Source organism: Gorilla gorilla, chromosome 9, assembly GCF_029281585.2.
Source record: "Gorilla gorilla gorilla isolate KB3781 chromosome 9, NHGRI_mGorGor1-v2.1_pri, whole genome shotgun sequence".
In the NCBI taxonomy this organism is placed as follows: Eukaryota; Metazoa; Chordata; class Mammalia; order Primates; family Hominidae; genus Gorilla; species Gorilla gorilla.
The window spans coordinates 86,179,831-86,199,563 of NC_073233.2; the positions used below are offsets into that span (position 1 = coordinate 86,179,831).

Genomic DNA, 19,733 nt, shown 5'->3' on the forward strand with positions numbered 1-19,733 from the left:
GGGCTCTGCCCTCACAGCCCACCTAATCACCTCCCAAAGGCCCCACCTCCTAATACCAACACATCAGGGATAAGATTTCAACATACACGTTTTGGAGGGACACAAACATTCAGACCATACATGGTGAGTATTGATTTTGGGGTTACAAGTAAATTTCAGTGAGTACAGAATCTAGAATGTGTGAATATGAGGATTCACTGTATATGAAAAAGTTTGGTGTACTCAAATGATAAAGGTAAGTTTGGTGACATTTATGTGGGGAGGATGAGAAAACTGTGGAGAGAAAATTATTGAAGGTAAGTCAAATATTATAATAATATATTTTAAAATATTATAAAATTAAAAAATCTGAGAATTCCTCCAGAAAATAACATATTTTTAACTATTTGTTAATGAAGAAAAAGCTACAATGAATTCATTATTCCTTTAATCAGAATATCCATATTTTTTGGGGAAAAAAGTACAAATTCATGGAAAACACTTATTCAGTTCATAAGTAATACTGGGTGTGAGGGAGTATGTGTGTTTTGAAGGACCCAGGACACAGCAGTCCATCATATGGGAACTACTGTCGTGCACCCAGGGGAGTAGCTCAGGCAGGGAGAACAGCATAGGTGAAGGCCCTGAAGAGGAAGCGAGCTTGGGTTATGGGAGAACATGACAGGAGGTCATGGCTGGAACACAGTAAACAAAGGGGAAAGTAGAACAAGCAAAAGGCAGGGTTAGATTGAAGTTTAGATTTTATCTTAAATAAAATCCCTCAATAGGGATCTTAATAAGATCCCTCAATAGGGGCATGATTAATAAATCAATATATTGGCAAATGAGCTTGAGAACCGTATATTATACTATTTATATTATTCACATATTATTTATATTAAATATACCATGTTTATGTACACAAACATACATACAACCACATAAAGTGTATATATAGCATACACACATACACACATTTTACAAATGCTTAGAAAAGCATTTCAAATTGCTACCAATGGCTCCTTGTTGAGGGGAATGGGCATATAAGAGAAAAGATACAGGGAACTTTCACATTTTAATCCACATAATTCTATATTTTTAAGTAAACAGAACATGAGAGCAGTGAATGGTTTTAAATTTTTCCATATTTAAAATTCTAAAAGATCATTCTGGCCTATAATAATTGCATTGAAGTAGGGCAAGAGCATGAGTAGGAAGCCCAGATAGACTACTGCTCAAGAAATAATGGTGATATGGACCAGGGCAGTGGCAAAAGGTATATACATTGAAGAGGGCATATGCAACCAAGATATATTTCAGAGGCTGAAATGACTAACCTTGATAATGGACAGAATATGGGAGATACTGGAGAAGGAAGAATAAAGACTTCAAGATTTCCAGCTTGAGCAAGTGGGTGGGCTGTATTATGACTCATTATGATGGAGAAGAGAATCACAGTCACATCTCTCTGACAAGCCTATTATGGTGCATTCTATCCATTCTCTGCCTCTACCACATGAAAGACAAAGGGACAAGATCAATTTGATGTGTATGAGAGAGACAGGGTCACATCTGGGAAACCAAAAAGCCCTGTATCAGTAATTACACTGATTGAATTCTGTGAGGTTCATTCCCCAAAGACCAGGTCAACCTTTCTACAGAGGACTCGAAATCCATTAGGGGAATTACCTCTCCCATTGACAAAGCAACAAATGAGCTGTTGCCAACCCTTTGCATATTGGAGAAAGAAAGGTCATTCCCCTGAGGGACCTTGCTTTCATGTCCTTGAATGGTCTGATCTCAGTTATATTTAAAGCACTGAATTAAGCAAAGGTTACCAGGGAAAACCAGGGCAAAGCTGGGGGAAGAGTAGACAAATGATGCCCAGGAATATAAATTGTTTCCTTTCTTCTGGGACAAAGGCTTCTCTCTCAGTCCCGCAGGCCCTCCAAAGACCTGGTTCCATATTTTCGTAAATATACATCTGATTGTTTTACTTCTTTGCTTTAAATTAGCTCACTACTGTCTTCAACAGTGGTATTCAAACTTCATTGTGCATCAGAATCACTAAGACATCTGTTCACAATAGAGAATACCAGGCCTCAGTCTCAACAGGGATTCAGATCAGTAGGTCTGGAGTAGAGTCCAGGGATACAAACCTCAAATGACTCTACTACAGACTATTCAAGGACCCTATTTTGAGAAACAATGCACTAAATTGTTAATGATGATTGACAGGATGTAGCCTTGACTTAGTGACCTGCACTAGAGGAATAAATGTATCAGGAGTTTAGATATTCAGGTTGTGATTCCAGCTGTCTTTGAAATGTGAACTTATGGGGGAAAATAAACACTTTCCTGCTCTGGGCCATTTCCTCATCTATAACGTACAAGTGTTGACTTTATTATTGTTCCCACCATCACTTCAATTTCTGACATTTTAAGATCACAGGAAAAGACAGAGGATTGAAAATGTCAGGCAGAGCTTCTGGACTGTGCTAGACTGACTCTCCCAAAGGTGCCCAAACTGTGAAGACACGTGAACATGCGCACAAAGTCTGGTGCTTTCTGGAGAGCTTTTCCCATCTGGACTACCCATCTGGAGTCCAGTACACAGTGGAATTTGCTGGTCATAAGCAAATACAGTATCATGAAAAGCTACTTCCAAGGTATAGAATGAACAAATAATGGGGCCCTTCAGGAACTTGGCTTCTCTTCCCTGGTCACAGTATTCTACAAAAATGGAGGGAAATCATTCAAAGGATGACATGAGAAACAGAACCTAATTCCAAAGATTAATTCAGGTGATCAAGTAAATGGACTATCTTGCTCCTGGGAGCCCCAATTTACATCTGTCCAGCTGCTTGGAGTATTGCATATATAGCTGGAAAACATTCCCATACAGAGACTTCCTTAGCCTCTCTAGGAGCTATTGGAAAGGCTTTTGTTTAATTTGTAAGAATTCAGTACACAGAATTAAAAGAATGACCCTGGGCTGATCCTTTTTTTTCTTTTGTTTCCTTGTTGCCAGAAATCATCATTACATAGATATAATTTAGATAACGTAAAATGCATCCATCTTAACAGTTCAGATGGATGAATTTTACAAATGTATTTACCATCTAATCACCACCTCAATCAAGACACAACATTTCCATGACCCCAAAGAGTTCCCTTGTGCCCTTTCCAGGTGAATCCTCACTCCCTATCCTGGTGCCAGGCAAACACTGATCTGCTATTACTATAGATTAAATTTGTCTTTTCTAGAACATCACAAAAAATGGAATCATGCAGTATATATTCTTTTGTGCCTGGCTTTTTATGCACAACATGAAGTTGTAATTACTGACTCATATTGCTACACGTATCAGTAGTTTAAAAAATTGCTGAGTAGTGTATGATGGAGGTACCATTATTTATCCATTCACCTATTGAGGGATAATAAATAAGGTTGTTTCCAGCTTGGAGCCATTATGAACAAAATAGCTATGAACATTATTGTACAAGTCTTTTTTGTGAGCATAGGTTTTCATTTCTCCTGGTTAAATACCTAGGAGTGGAATGGATGGGTCACATAGTAAGTCTACGTTTAATTTTATAAAAAAAACAAACAAAACTACCACATTGTTTTCTGAAATTGTTGTACTGTTTTTGCAGTCCTATCAACAATGTATGAGAATTCTAATTCCTTCACAAGACTTGGTCATTATGGCGACTGTAGGGGGTGGGTAATGATATCTCACTGTGTGGTGCTTTTTTTTGTTTTGTTTTGTTTTGTTTTGTTTTGAGACAGAGCCTCACTCTGTTGCCCAGGCTGGAATGCGGTGGCATGACCTCGGCTCACTGCAACCTCTGTCTCCCAGGTTCAAGCAATTCTCCAGCCTCAGCCTCCCAAGTAGCTGGGACTATAGGTACCTGCCACCATGCCCAGCTAATTTTTGTATTTTTAGCAGAAATGGAGTTTCACCATGTTGCCCAGGCTGGTCTGCAACTCCTGACCTCAAGTAATCCACCTGCCTTGGCCTCCCAAAGTGCTGGGATTACAGGTGTAAGCCACTGCACCCAGCCTCGCTGTGGTTTTAATTTCCATTTCTCTGATGATTAACGATGGTAAGCAACTTTTCACGTGTTTAGTTGTCATTTATCTTCTTTTGTGATAGGTCTGTTCAATTCTTTTGCCATTTTAGAATTAATTTTGGGGGTATTATTGAGTTATAAGTCCTTTACATATTCTGGATGCAGTTGTCAGACAGACACAGACACATACACACACACACATAATGGGAGCAAGGGAGGACATTTTCTCCCAGTCTGTGGCTTGCCTTTTCTTTTTTGGAATTTAAATTACTATTTTTAATTGACAAATAATAATTATACATATTCATTTTCTTAGTGGTATCTTGTTTTTTTTTTTTTTGAGACAGAGTCTTGCACTGTCACCCAGGCCGGAGTGCAATGGCGTGATCTGGGCTCACTGCAACCTCTGCCTCCCAAGTTCAAGCGATTCTCCCACTTCAGCCTCCTGAGCAGCTAGGATTACAGGCACCCACCATCAAGCCTGGCTAATGTTTGTATTTTTCTTTTTTAAGACGTGGTTTCACTGTGTTGGCCAGGCTGGTCTTGAACTCCTGACTTCAGGTGATCTGCCCACCTTGGCCTCTCAAAGTGTTGGGATTACAGGCGTGAGCCACTGTACCCAGTCTTTGGTGGTATCTTTTAAAGAACAAACGTTTCTCAGTTTGATGAGTCCAACATCAATTTTTAAAATGGTTCAGGCTTTTTTGAGTCATTTAGCCACACAACCAAAGCAAGGCTAAGCAAAGAACAAATCTGGAGGCATCACATTACCTGATTTCAAACTATACTATAAGGCTATAGTCATTAAACAGCATGGTACTGGTATAAAAACAGGCACATAGACCAATGGAACACAATAGAGAACCCAAAAATAAACCCAAATATTTAAAGCCAACTGATCTTCAACAAAGCGAACAAAAACAAAATGGGAAAAGGACACCCTATTCAACAAACTGTGCTGGGATAACTGGCAAGCCACATGTAGGAGAATGAAACTGGATCCTCGTCTCTCACCTTATATAAAAATCAACCCAAGATAGATCAAGGACTTAAATCTAAGACCTGAAACTATAAAAATTCTATTAAGATAACAGAAAAAAAACCCTTCTAGACATTGGCTTAGGAAAAGATTTCATGACCATGAACCCAAAAGCACAGGTAATAAAAACGAAGATAAATAGCTGGGACTTAATTAAACTAAAGAGCTTTTGCATGGCAAAAGGAACAGTCAGCAGAGTAAACAGGCCAGAGTGGGAGAAAATCTTTACAGTCTATACATCTGACAAAGGACTAATATCCACAATCTACAACGAACTCAAGCAAATTAGCAAGAAAAAAACAATCTCATCAAAAAGTGAGCTAAGGACACTAACAGACAATTCTCAAAAGAAGATATGCAAATGGCTAACAGACATATGAAAAAATGCTCAACATCACTAATGATCAGGCAAATGCAAATCAAAACCACAATGGGATACCACCTTACTCCTGCAAGAATGGCCATTAAAAAAAAAAACAAAACAGATGTTGGCATCGATGCAGTGAAAAGGGAAAACTTCCACACAGCTGGTGGGAATGTAAACTAGTACAACCACTATGGAAAACAGTGTGAAGATTCCTTAAAGAACTAAAAGTAGAACTACCATTTGATCCAGCAATCCCACTACTGGGTATCTACCCAAAGGAAAAGAAGCCATTATACAAAAAAGATACTTGCACACGCATGCTTATAGCAGCACAATTTGCAATCGCAAAAATGTGGAACCAGCCCAAATATCTATCAATGAGTGGATAAAGAAACTGAGATATATAAATATCTATATATATCTATATCTATATCTATACAGATAGATATATGATGGAATACTAGTCGACCATAAAAAGGAATGAATTAATGGCATTCACAGCAACGTGGATGGGACGGAGACTATTATTCTAAGTGAATTAACTCAGGAATAGAAAACCAAACATTGCATGTTCTCATTCATAAATGAGAGCTAAGCTATGAGGATGCAAAAGCAAAAGAAAGAATGATGCAATGAATTTTGGGGACTAGGGAAAGGGTGAGAGGAGGGTGATGGACAGAAGACCACAAATTGGGTTCAGTGTGTACTGCTCGGGTGATGAGTGCACCAAAATCTCACAAATCACCACTAAAGAACTTACTCATGTAACCAAATACCACCTGTTCCCAAAAACCTGTGGAAATACAAAATTTTTTAAAAAATGGTTTAGGCTTTTTTTGTGTCTTATCTAGGAAATCTTTGCCTACCCCAAGGTCAAAAAGATTTTTTGCTTTTCTTATAAATGTTTTATAATTTTAGCTTTGATATTTGTCTATGACCCATGTTTGTATAGAGTATGAGAAAAAGGTCATGGTTCAATTTTTTTACACATGGATATCCAGCTGTTCTAGCAGCATTTGTTGAAAAGAAATATCCTTTTCTTATCAAATTACCTTTGCATTTTTGTTAAAAACCAATTGATCAAATACATGTAGGCCTATTTCTAGACTTCCTATGTTTAAATAATACCATTTTTTATATATGTCAGTATCATGCTGTCTCAATTACTGCAGTTTTATAATAAGTCTTGAAATCAGGTAGTGTAAGTTCTCCAACTTTGTTCTTTTTCAAAGTTGTTTTGGTTATTCTTGGTCCTTTGCATTTCCATATGGATTTTAGAATCAGTTTGTCAATTTTTACCCAAAAAAGAGAAGTGCTGGGATTTTGACTGGGGTTTCACTGAATCTATTGATCAATTTAGGGATTATGTTTCCTTTACTGTTTGACTGAATTTACTGAAGAAGCCATCCAGGCCTGGAGGTTTCTTACCTCTCCCGTTGGCAAAGCAACAGATGAGATGTTGCCAGTCCTCTGCATGTTGGAGAAACAAAAGTCATTCTCTTGAGGGACCTCATTCTCATGTCCTTGAAAGAACTGATCTCAGTTATATCCAAAGCACTGAGTTAAGCAAAGATTTAGTGAAAATCAGGGCAAAGTTGGGGGAAGGGCAGACAAATGAGGCCCATGAATTATATTTAAATTATATATTTAAAATTATAATTAAATTATTTTAACAGGTATAGAGCTCTTCAGATGTTTGCTTTCTTGTGTCAGTTTTGATATGTGTGTCTTTTATAGAATTTCATTTATCAAGTTTATTGAAGTAAAGTTGTTCATAACATTCTCCTATTATGCTTTTATTTTTTAATGAGATATAATTTATATTTCATAATATTCACCCCTTTCAAGTATACAATTTAGGGTTTTTTTGTATATTCACAAGATTATGCAAACATCACCATTATCTAATTCCAGAACATTTTCATCACCCCAAAAAGCAATCCCATACCCATTAGTCAATCTCCATCTTCCCCTTCTTCCACCCCCTGGCAATTACTAATCTCCTATTAACCTTTTAATGGTATAGGATCTGTAGTGATAGGCTGACTCATTTTTGGTGTACTCGATTTCGGCAAGGGTCAGGCTCCCAAGGCAAGAATCTAGAGTAGAAGTCACATTACAATCTTAGACTCTGGAGAGACAAAGAAGAAATATTTCTCCTGAAGTTTCTTGACCAGGCTCCTTATTGCCTAGCAGTGCTTTTCAACCAGTGATGAAGTGCCAAGTTATTAAAAGTTTTTAACTCCTTCAGCCCTCAGAGAAGCTGTAGTCCCTAGGCCAGTTACCCCTTGCCAATAGCTACCTGCAGCCTGACATTAAAGTATTGTTTTCTTTGTATAATGTAATATGAAAAAGTCTGAAAAGCACTGTCCTACAGTGCCAAGTCTTCCTTCATTTGGTTCCAAACTGCTACCTGAAATTTTCAACCTTCCCTCCCTGCATGCCTATTTCTCAGCCTCAATACATCCGACATTCCAGGCAAAGCAAACTGCTTTAATGTGATATTCCTTGTGAAAATCCTATTAATCCTTCAAGATTCCACTTGAATGCCCAAAAGCCTTCCTTACTCTCTCTGGGAGGACAGGCACAGTGCCTCTCCTTCCCTTCTAGAGATAGTACGGGAACTGAGCTGAGCTGAATGCCAACTGAGGACTCAGTACTGATGAGACCTCAGAATATAAATCCCTTTTCATACTTTCAAAATTGCCTTATGAATAGGGAAAGAAAGGGATTATCATAATCATTTTACAGATCAAGGAGCAGTGGTTGAGAAAATGGTAATATCTTACTAAACTCATACATGGAAGTCTGTGGCAGAGCTGGGACAAAAACTCTAGTCTTTTTTTATTTTTTTATAGATAGGACCCAAAGCCTTTTATTCTAAAATGAGTCTTGTCTCTGAAACTGCAAAAATTGCCCAGCAGTGTTCTACACAATTTAGGTTTACTTTAAGATATAAAACTAATACAGAATGGAGATCAGGGCTTTAGACAGGAATGAATCCTGAATGTTTAGGCAGGGCAAGAGAGAGCTCCACAGAGGGGAGGTGGCACAGGGAGGCTCCAGGTGCCTTGCAGCCAGCCTTCTTTGTAACTTTATAATCTGGTGTGGCCACTTAGCAGGTTCAGAGTTGCCTCTGTGTGGAGGTAGGTGATGAGCACTTCTGGATATAAAGCACCAGGATCTTTTCATCTTAAGAAGTGAAAAATCCCTGGTCTTTTTATTTCTGGCACTCTTCTTTGCCTGTGCCTGAGTGGAAAATGCAGCTAAATAAATATTAGAGTTGAAACATAGTTTTTAGACAATTTTTCATCTTGAGACATCCTGACCCTGAGGAATAGGGCTCTCTGGAGTCTGGGATGCATTCCCAAGGTCTCAGTTTCTCCCAAGACCTCAGAGCAAAAGTTTGCAGATTCCAACTGAGGAGCTATGGCTTCCTAGAGGAAAAGGCAAGTATTGCCCATGCTCAACCCTAGTGAAATTCTAAATAAAATTCTAAGATTGAAACAAACCATTTCTGTCCTTAATCCTTCTCTGAGCAAAAATATTTTTTACACTGTAGCAGTCAAAAATACAGAATCAAGCCCAGCAGTTTAACGTCTAGAATGCAAACCCCTATATTAAAACATCTATACCTATTTACCAAGCCTGCCCTATACCTAGAAATTTAATACTTTATCTTTGTTAGAACCTTCAACTTTACCCCAAATGGACATGAGCTTTCAATAAACTAGAATATAACCTGATTTACTAATATAAATCCATCCCAATCTAATCTAGAACCTATATACTTTTTAATTTTTATTTATTTATTTTTTTTGAGATGGAGTCTCACTCTGTCAGCCAGGGTGGAGTGCAGTGGTGCGACCTTGGCTCACTGCAACCTCCGCCTCCCAGGTTCAAGCAACTCTCCTGCCTCAGCCTCCCAAGTAGCTGGGACTACAGGCACACGCCGCCATGCCCGGCTAATTTTTTATATTCTTAGTAGAGACAGGATTTCACCATGTTGCCCAGGCTGGTCGCAAACTCCTGAGCTCAGGCAATCTGCCCACCTTGGCCTCCCAAAGTGCTGGGATTACAGGCGGTGAGCACTGCGCCCGGCCCCTGTATACTTTCTTAAGCTATCAATATAGTCATTCAGATCATAAGTTTTCTCTGAAAGGATTATAAGTATAGATTTCATTTGGTAGCAATCCTTGGTTTATAAAGCTACAAGCTTCATCATGAATGTTATTTATGTTATTTCAGGTACACAAGTGTTTGTAAGCGTCTTGAAGGCAGAGACTGAAAGGATGTACAGACAGTGGAAAATAAACAGGATTTAGATTCTGAAGATACAGGTTAAAATTCCAGCCTTTACTTATTAGCTGCATGACCCTAATGAGTCACTTAACTTCTGCTGTGTGCCTTAGTTTCCTTGTTCGTAAAATAGACCACATTCCATCCATCTCACATAGTCACAGAAAGAGATAAAGGTATATATGTTTTACAAAATGTGTTATGTATAAATATCAACTTTTATCTTCTAATTGTTTTGAACATGTATCTCTCACCAGGCCTGTATTTGGGCATAATTCAATGCAAGTGATCACAGCAAGTAATTAAAAATACTTCCTAATATTTATGTAGGAGACAGTATTAATGGTCAATAAAACCAAGCATTCTAAGAAAAGTTAGATACAGCACCCTTATGTGAACTCATAACCTTGAAAAAATTAACTTTCCAACTCAGTCACTAAGAGTAGCCCATGACAGCAACAGTGCTTATGAACACTACAACCTCTACAACCTCATGTGCACCTAGAGTCCTAGAAGTGGGTCCTTTGCATTATTCTCTACCAAAGGAATCAAAACTCTCTGGAAAGGGGTTGATTCTATGTTGTGAAGTTAAAAAAAAATTTAAGGTAAGCCTGAAAATTATTTTTGTTCAATAATAAAAGCAAGGTTGCTTTAAAATATATCACAGAATTGTGTATGAAATTTGTGATGGGGAAAATAAATAAAGGAAAAAATAAATCACAGAAAAAAAAATGTTAAGGACTTGGCCAGGCATGATGGCTCACACGTGTAATCCCAGCACTTTGGGAGGCCAAGGTAGGAGGATCTCTTGAGCCCAGGAGTTTGAGACCAGCATGGGAAAGATGGTGAGATCCCATCTCTACAAAAAATGTTAGAGAGAGAGAGAGAGAGAGAGAGATGTTGAGTCAAAAGATACGATTTAAAGGGGCTCCCAATGTCCAAGTTGTAACATTTTAAGTTTATAACTAATTGAATCTGCAAACATAGGAGTTCATGATATTCAATGGAATAAAGTGTATGAAAGTTATTTTTTAATACAAAAGAAGTGAGAATATAACAGTGTAATGGTTAATTTTAGGTGCCAACTTGACTGGGTTAAGTGACACCCAGATAGCTGGTAAAGCATTATTTCTGGGTGTGTCTTTGAGGGTGTTTCTGGGAGAGACTGGCATTTTAATCAGTGGACTGAGTAAGGAAGATCCATTCTCACCCAGTGTGGGTGAGCACCATCCAATTTGTTGAGAGCCTGGAAGAACAAAAAGGCAGAGGGAAAGCATTTTCTTTTCTGAAGCTGAGACACCCATGTTTCTCTGCCCTTGGACATTGGAACTCCAAATCCTTGGGCCTTCGGACATCGGAACTCCAGATGCTTGGGCCTATAACACTTACAATACAAGACATATTATAAGTGTTAAAACAGGGAGAGAGAGTATAAATAATTATGAAAATGAGACTATTCTACTTTGAGGAGGGAGTCAAAAATACACTAGGATGAAAGAGTAGAAAGACAGTCTAGATTTTAAGCACAGGACGCATAGAAAGAGAGGGCATACGGGAGGCTGAGGGTGCAGTAAGCCATGACTGCAACACTGCACTCCAGGCTGGGGGACAGAGCAAGATCCCTACTCAAAGAAAGACAGGGCATCTTTGATGTGATTATGGGAAAGGATGTGGGGAGAGAGGTCGCTGCAAATGAAGATGGAGAGGCGGGTTACAAGACAGGATCCTGGAGGACCTTGAATGTTGCCATTATCAAGGAGTTTGAACTTAGCATCTATGTGATTGGAAGAAACAGGATCAGATCAAGATTTTAAGAAAACACAACCAAGCTATATACACAACATGAGTGAATTTTACAAACACAAAGTTGAGAGAAGGAAGCAAGTATAAAAATGTGATTTCAAAAGTTCAAAAATAAACAGAACTAACAATATTTCTTGAGAATACACATACTTATGGTAAAACTGCAAACAAAAGCATGGGCATGACTACCACAGAAGTCATGATACTTGGAAGAAGGGATGGAGTGGAATAAGAAGAATATGACTGGAAAGAGACATTCAGGGATTTCTGGGATGCTGGCAATTTTTTGACCTGGGTGGTAGTTACATGGGTGTTTCCTTTATAGTACAGTATATATTATATATAATTTTTGTGTGTGTATTCCATTTCACAATAAAAAGTTGAAGACATAGTTGGAAACATCCTGGAAAGATGCTGAGGGTAGGAGAAGTCTAGCGACAGGAAGAGAAATTAACAGCTAGTCACGACAGTACAGGCAAGGGAGAGCCTGAGTAATGTCACTGGGAGTGGGGACAGAAAAAAAGGCATTTGAGAATTACTTAGGAGTTAGGTCTTAGTGACCCACTAGAAATGAAAACTGCGGGAAAGAGAAGAGTCAAAAGTAACTGCCAGATAAAAGTTTCAAGCTTGGGAGATCAGATGACAGGTAGGGAAATATTAAGAGTAGCAGACTCAAGCAATTAAAAAAATTGAGATATGATTCACATGCAATACAATCTACCCTTTACAGTGTACAATTCAGTAGCTTTTAGTATACTTGCAAGGTTGTACAACCATCACCACTATTAATTCCAGAATATTTTCATCACCCAAAAAGAAATTCCATACTAACTAACAGCCTTTCCCCAGTCCCTGTCCCCCTCCCCAGCCTTCATGTAATTTTAAGAGAATAAAATCTTGTGGTTAAACCCTGCCCCCTGCCTTTTTTTTTTTTTAATTGAGACAGGGTCTCAGTCTGTCGCTCAGGCTGGAGTGCAGTGGCATGATCACAGCTCACTGCAACCTCAACCTCCCCAGGGTTGAGGGGATCCTCCCACCTCAGCCCCCTGAGTAGCTGGGACTACAGGCACATGCCACCATGCCTGGCTAATATTTTTTTTAAAAACCTGTCTTGACAGAGCAACAATGATATTCAACTGGTCTCAGCAGTTCAATCCCCAAGATCTTAATTTGCTTCTCTATTTCACAAAGTGGAGAGCTCTGGAGAAACAGAAAAGCTGCTTTTCTCAGGATATAGACAGTAACATCCTGTTTCCTAGTTCTACCTTGGATAGGGACTCAAGTCAACAGAGAGAGATCAAGGGTGGCAGAGAGAGGTGTCTGGTTATAGTGGCTTTCAGTCAGTCCCAGTACGGTTCACTTTGGGGAGGGTTAGAAATGTGTGTGTGTGTGTGTGTGCGCGCGCGCCTGTGTGTGTGGTGGTGGCAGTGGTGGGGTAAGTTGTCACAATGATTGGAAAGCCTTACAGGCATTAGAGGGCAGAGGACAGGTATATTAACCTCAAACCATGCATAGGATAAAATCTTGCATAACAAAGAATTGTCCCACCTACAATTTCAATACACTCCTCTGAGAAATGTGGGGGTGGAGGGAGTGAGGGGTTGGGCAGAATTCCTATTATTTCTGCAAGTACAAAAACCAAAATGAGCCGGGTGCGGTGGCTAACGCCTGTAATCCCAGCACTTTGGGAGGCCAAGGCGGGTGGATCACGAGGTGAGAAGATCAAGACCATCCTGGCTAACACGGTGAAACCCCGTCTCTACTAAAAATACAAAAAAAAAAAAAAAAAAAATTAGCCGGGCGTGGTGGCGGGCGCCTGTAGTCCCAGCTACTCGGGAGGCTGAGGCAGGAGAATGGTGTGAACCTGGGAGGCGGAGCTTGCAGTGAGCCAAGATCATGCCACTTGCACTCCAGCCTGGGCGACAGAGCGAGACTCTGTCTCAAAAAAAAAAAAAAAAAAAAAAAAATCAAAATGAAAGTTATGATCTGTAAGCGGGAACCAGGCCCAGGCCCAAGAATGTGTGGTTAAAAATAGCTTAGAGAACAGAAGATTTAAATGAGCTCACAGTGAAAAGGGTTATTAATGGAAACTCAGATATTAATAGTGATGAATCTCAGTTCGCCAAGGCGAACCGCAGCCCAGGCCTGGTCGTGTTCCAGCGCCACTGTCCTTCAGTCTCTGATGTGTGTTACAGCTGCAGCTTCAGGTGTGGGAAAGAGCAAAGTTCATTGCCACAAACCCTGAGCCTCGTATCACCCATCAGAAAGAGTACCCTTGTGGGTATGTCCTACAGTTCATTCTAAAAAAATAAGAAGACCCATTAGGGAGCTCTCTACACAGGGGAAAAAAGTTTGATTTGTCTCCTTACTAAAGGTTTTTTCTTTCACTACAATGATTTTGTATGAAATTCTGCCACTGAAGAACCCTGTTAAAATTAGCAATTTACTTTCAAACATTTATTATGTATGAAGCTCTGGGAAGCAGAGGCAACAAGATGGGACAGTTCTCAGATCAAAAGGGCTTCTGTTCTAGTGGGGAAGCTAAAATATGGGCACAACTTCATAAAATATACATCTGCCTATATAATGTACTGAGGTAAAAATAATTTACTAAATGAAAGTAAGTTTTTTCTTCCCCCCATATTTACTGAACACTTATTAGGTACATTTTATATACATGAAAGTAAGTTTTGGGGTCAGCTTCATTACTTAAGAGCTGCATAAACATGAGCTCTTTCATATACCTAAGCCTCAGTTTCAATTATAAAATGAAGATGATAATCCTAACCAGGTTGTTACAAGAATCAAGTAAGGTAATATAAAGGTTGTTTTTTTTTTCTTTCCCTAAAGAATATTATATATATAAACTTTCCTATAAAGTTCTATTATAGAAAAGGAAGAATTTGTATTTCATATAAGAACAGTTCAACAAAGGATAGAGCATTTGAACTGGGATTCAAACATACGGTTAGGATAGTAAATGCATTACACCAAAAGTAATAAATTATTCAATAAGTTTTCACTGAGCCACTGTAACATAACAACAAAAGCCTCTGCGTCCAGGCTGTGGGCCAGGCAGTGGTGTTGGTACTGCTTATTATATTGCTTTTAAATTGCCTCCATGCATTTGTTTATTCATTAATTCTTTCCATAAATACATAAGATACAATTAGTTTACCAGAGTAGCAAGACACCTAGAAAGCCTGAGACAACTGGACTTGGAGCGAGGCGGTAGTTAGGTATGAGGCTGTGGGCAAGAAGAGGTGCCTACTGAAGCTCAATCCCACCAGGTCATACAGAGGCCAGAGCCCTGAGGCCCTGAGACAGGGTGAGAGAAACAGGTAAGAGGCAGAGCAGAGTTCTACTGACAATTTTACCTAACAAACAATGCTGTCCAGGGCTAGCTCTAGTGATAGACATCAGCTTCATGCCTTGCTGCAAATTACGAAGAATACCAACCTTCCTCCCATGTCTAGGCTTGAAAACAGCCCTTTTTCTAGGTCTGTGTCATAGGGCAGAACATTACACAAGATGCCCTGAACTGAGGGCACAACCAACAGAATGTCCCTGGTGTTTACTGTAAACTCTGAGCCAGCATGACCTGTGGAGTTTAAAAAAAAAAAAAAAAAAAAAAAAGGTTATTTCCCTACAGTTCTTCAGTAAGAAAGAAAGAGGAAAACAAGAGGGAGATTCTGGGGTTTCTCCAAGCTGTGTGGTCTTTACCACCACCACCACAACAAAAACAAAATACAGTTACTTTGGGCCAGGCACTCTCCTAAGCACTTTACAGATAAGAGTTCATTCCATCCTTACAACATCCTGTGAGTTGTTACTATTATTATCTCATTTTATTTTATTTATTTTTTGAGACGGAGTCTCGCTCTGTCACCCAGGCTGGAGTGCAGTGGCACGATCTCAGCTCAGTGCAACCTCCACCTCCCTGGTTCAAGCAATTCCCCTGCCTCAGCCTCCTGAGTAGCTGGGATTACAGGTGCCCGCCACCATGCCCCGCTAATTTTTTTTGTATTTTTAGTAGAGACAGGGTTTCACCATGTTGGCCAGACTGGTCATGAACTCCTGACCTCAGGCGATCCAACCGCCTCAGCCTCCCAAAGTGCTGGAATTACAGGCGTGAGCCACTGCGCCTGGCCTATTATCCAATTTTAAAGATGAAGAAACTGGGAGGGTGAAGTGGTTAGGTAACTTAATTGTAGATATATAGTTATAAATCGGCAAAGCAAGGACTTATGACTCTGTCCTCTGGGCTCTTTTTGCTCACCAAGACCTGCCCCACATGTCTCAGAAAAGTACTGAAACTTCTCAGATCTAGTGTCCTCAACTCCCATCAAGGGTGGCAGAAACGGGAACTAAAAAATATGTGTTTGTGTGTGTGTGTAATATAAAACATGATATACTGTTTCATGTTAACTCTTAGAGAATCTCTGGGTGGTGATCTATCAGTCCTTGGTCTGCTATTTATTGTGTGATCACCACATCTCAGGCAAGTTCCTTGGGCTAGGATTCATGAAGAAGGTGTCACTTGCTCTGTTCATAAGGTTGTCACGAGAATCTGATGTGTATAAGCCTTAGTGTATTCTTTGGGATCACTCTAAAGCTTTTTTTTCCCAGCACTTTTTTTTCCAGTTCTTCACATGGTTTGGATCAATGCAGCTGCCAGATAAACAGCGTTACCTACCACAATAAAGCAAAGACTGAATCCGAATCCTAGACTGTTGAGAATATTAATGGCCACTCCTGTTTTACATGCGAGTCCTATGTCAAGCACCTCATATGATGCCTGACTCAGGGTTCAATGAATGGTTCCTTTACTTCCCCTCCTCGCTTTGTGCTTTTAAGGGTGAACTGCAAGGTGCTTGATACTCCCAAATCCTGAGGCTAAGGAATAATCCAGCTAGGAACAGGACATAGAACTCTGGTATTGCCCCACCTCAGGATCACCAGGGATCATGTGCAAGACCCACAGCCTCCCTATGATTCAGTTTCTCTACCCCTCCAATAGGCTGATTCATTTGTTCAGGGTACACCATGGAGTCCAGCCAAATGCAAATAAACTGTCTATGGGGCATGTGCCAAGCTTTTCTGGGAGCAGGCTCATTACTGCCATAGTCACTACAACAAATAACAACAAAAGCCTCTAGGTGCAAATTACCACATATAATAAACTTTATTTAAGAAACACTGAAGAGACCCTTAGTTGCATTTTAATTTACATAGCAACATTTATCACACAAGTGCCCTGGGGCCTCTACAAATTGAAAATAAGGTATCAGTACAGATTAGTTTCTACTATGCCTCAGTGATCCTACCAACTTAAATCCACCTACCAAAAAAATGTGAAGAGAGCACATGAAAGACTGCAGAAAGAGTAATGGAAAAGAAGACACAGTCTGAAAAACATGGCAGAATTCTAAGTTCTAGTTCTAGCTGGGTTATTCAGCTAGTTAGCCTCTGGATGTGGGAGTGTCAAGTCCTGTGCAATTCACCCATAAAAGCACAAGGCCAGGAGGGGAAGTAAAGGAACCATTTATTGAGCCCTGAGTCAGGCAGGCATCACAGGAGGTGCTTGACATAGGGTTCGCATGTAAAACAGGAGTGGCCATTAATATTTCCAAAAGTCCAGGGAGAAACCGTTGTGATGGTACTTGCAAGCCTCTTTTCCAAAGTAATACACTGAAAGTGTGTTGTAACAGTGACAAAAAACACCATATAGACAGACAAGTAATAGTAGCTTGCACTGCGTCCCATATGACATGCCAAAATTCTTCACTCACATGGTGTAATTTTTAATACAACCACTTAGGAAGTACATGCTATTATCCTCATTTTGTAGATGAACAAACTGAGTAGCTTTAAGTGGTTAAGCATCTTGCCTGAAGTCAGTCCCCTAGGTTTAAGTCCCACCTTGATCTTCTGCTAGTTATGTGATTTCAGCCAAACCCCAACTTTGCTGTGCTTTAGTATCTTAATAAAATGGAGATAAAACAAGTCTTCCCTGTCATTCACTGAAGGTTACAAGTATAACATGTTATACAGAATATTAAAGTGTCAAGTGTATATAAAAGTACCTTGCTTTCTCCCAGCTAGATTACAATCACTGGTGGACAGAGACCAGGTCACATGCTTACTTTAAATCCCGGAAGGTAAGACTATATTGCATATGTGGAATGGTTATGCAAAGGAACAAAAACTGTCGGTTTAGTCATCTTTTTGACACATTTACAGAACAGCCACCTCTGTGCCACAATGCTACTGGGACGCAGAGGTGAAGAGGTGCCACCACCGTCAAGAGGCCTTGGAGAAAGACCATGGCACGTTAAAGGTAAAGTGAATTAAATGAACGTGGTCTGTAAAGGCAGGGCTTGCTATGGGAGCAGTGAGAACTAACACGACTCCATTGCAGCTTCACAGTGGCAGCGAGGGAGACAGCAGATAAAGCTCAGAAAACAGGCTGGACACAGACTGTAGAAAAGCTTTCAAAGAGTTTCAGAAGAGACAGCAAACTGAAGGAGCTAATTGAGAGAGTAAGAGAAGGAAGGAGAGTAAAAGGGCAGGGGGGAGGAGGTCTCTGAGTGAATTATAAACACACTTCAAAGTTCTGCTCACGGCTGGCTGTCTATCCCAATCTTATTTTATTTTGTTTTGCTTTTCCTCTCAGTCTATTCCCCTCTTCTTCTCGCATTATTTCAAAATGGCTTTCCCCCCTTTTTAATGTCTTTGAATTGCCAAGGATAGCAAGAAGCCTGCTTTTAGGGGATCCTCAGGAATATTTCACCTTCTGTTTTCTCATCTATAAGGTAATTATAACACATCCTAGGACTATCACACAAATGCAAAAGAAATAACAGAAGTCTTCAGCAAATGGTGCTGGGAAAACTGGATATCCACATGTAAAAAAAAACAGCTGGACCCTTATACCATATACAAAAATTAACTCAAAATGGACCAAAGACCTAAATATAAGAGTGAAAATGATAAACCTCTCAGAAGAAAACATAGAAAAAATGTTTCATGACACTGGATTTGACAACGTTTTCTTGGATGTGACACGAAAGGTATAGGTAGCAAAACAAAAAATAGATAAATTGGACATCAAAATTAAAACTTTAGTGAATCAAAGGATACAATCAACCAAGTGAAAAGACAATCCACTGAATGGAAGAAAATATTTGCAAATCATATATCTGGTAAAGGATTTGTGATGGTTAATATTAGGTGTCAACTTGATTGGATTGAAGGATGCCTAGATGGCTGGTGAAGTATTGTTTCTGGGTTTATCTGTGAAGGTGCTGCCAGAGGAGACTGACATTTGAGTCAGTGTACTGAGAAAGGAAGATTCACCCTTAATATGGTTGGGCACCATCCTACTGCCTGTCAGCATGGCCAGAAGAAAGCAGGCGGAAGAAGGTGGAATAAGCTTGCTTGCTGAGGCTTCTGGCTTCCTTCTCCCCACTCCCCCTCCCCCTGCCATACTGGATGCTTCCTCCCGCTCCTCCTGCCCTTGGACATCAGACTTCAGGTTCTTTGGCCTGACACTGGGACTTGCACGGGGGGCCAGGGGGTGGGTGTCCTGCCTTTGGGACTGACTTAAAGGCTGCACTGTTGTTTTCCCTGGTTTTGAGGCTTTCAGACCCAAACTGAGCCACTACCGGCTTCTCTCTTCCCCAGCTTCCAGATGGCCTATTGTGGGACTTCGCATTATAACTGTGTGAGCCAATTCTTTACTTCATAATATACATATTATGAAATATGTATAAACTCCCTTTCATATATACATATTATTAGTTCTGTCCCTCTGGAGAACACTGACTAGTACAGGATTATAAGGGGTTAATAACTAGAATATATAAAGAACTACAATAACAACAAAAACAAACAACCTAACTAAAAATTGACAAAGGACTTGAATAGACATCTCTCCAAAGAAGGGATACAAAATGACCAAGAAACACATGAAAAGATGCTCATGTCACTAATCATTGGGGAAATGCAAATCAAAACAATGAAATACTACCTTGCACCTATTAATATGGCTACTTTAAAAAATAGAAATAAGTGTTGGTGAGAATATGGAGAAACTGGAACCCTTGTGCAATGTTGGTGGGGATATAAAATAGTGCAGCTGCTACAGAAGAGAGTATGGCAATTCCT

General features: G+C 39.7%; 1 protein-coding gene and 1 long non-coding RNA gene across 4 annotated transcripts in view; one reads left to right on the forward strand and one right to left on the reverse strand.

The window, feature by feature from the left end:
• GAB2 (GRB2 associated binding protein 2) overlaps positions 1-19,733 on the reverse strand; it is a 206,701-nt gene that overhangs the window by 85,930 nt on the left and 101,038 nt on the right. The window lies entirely within an intron of this gene.
• The window catches only part of LOC129525613 (uncharacterized), a 51,522-nt gene continuing 49,615 nt past the window's right edge, over positions 17,827-19,733 (forward strand). Inside the window, exon 1 of the long non-coding RNA XR_010129168.1 lies at positions 17,827-17,904. This is a non-coding gene — a long non-coding RNA (uncharacterized lncRNA). The remainder of the gene's footprint in view (positions 17,905-19,733) is intronic.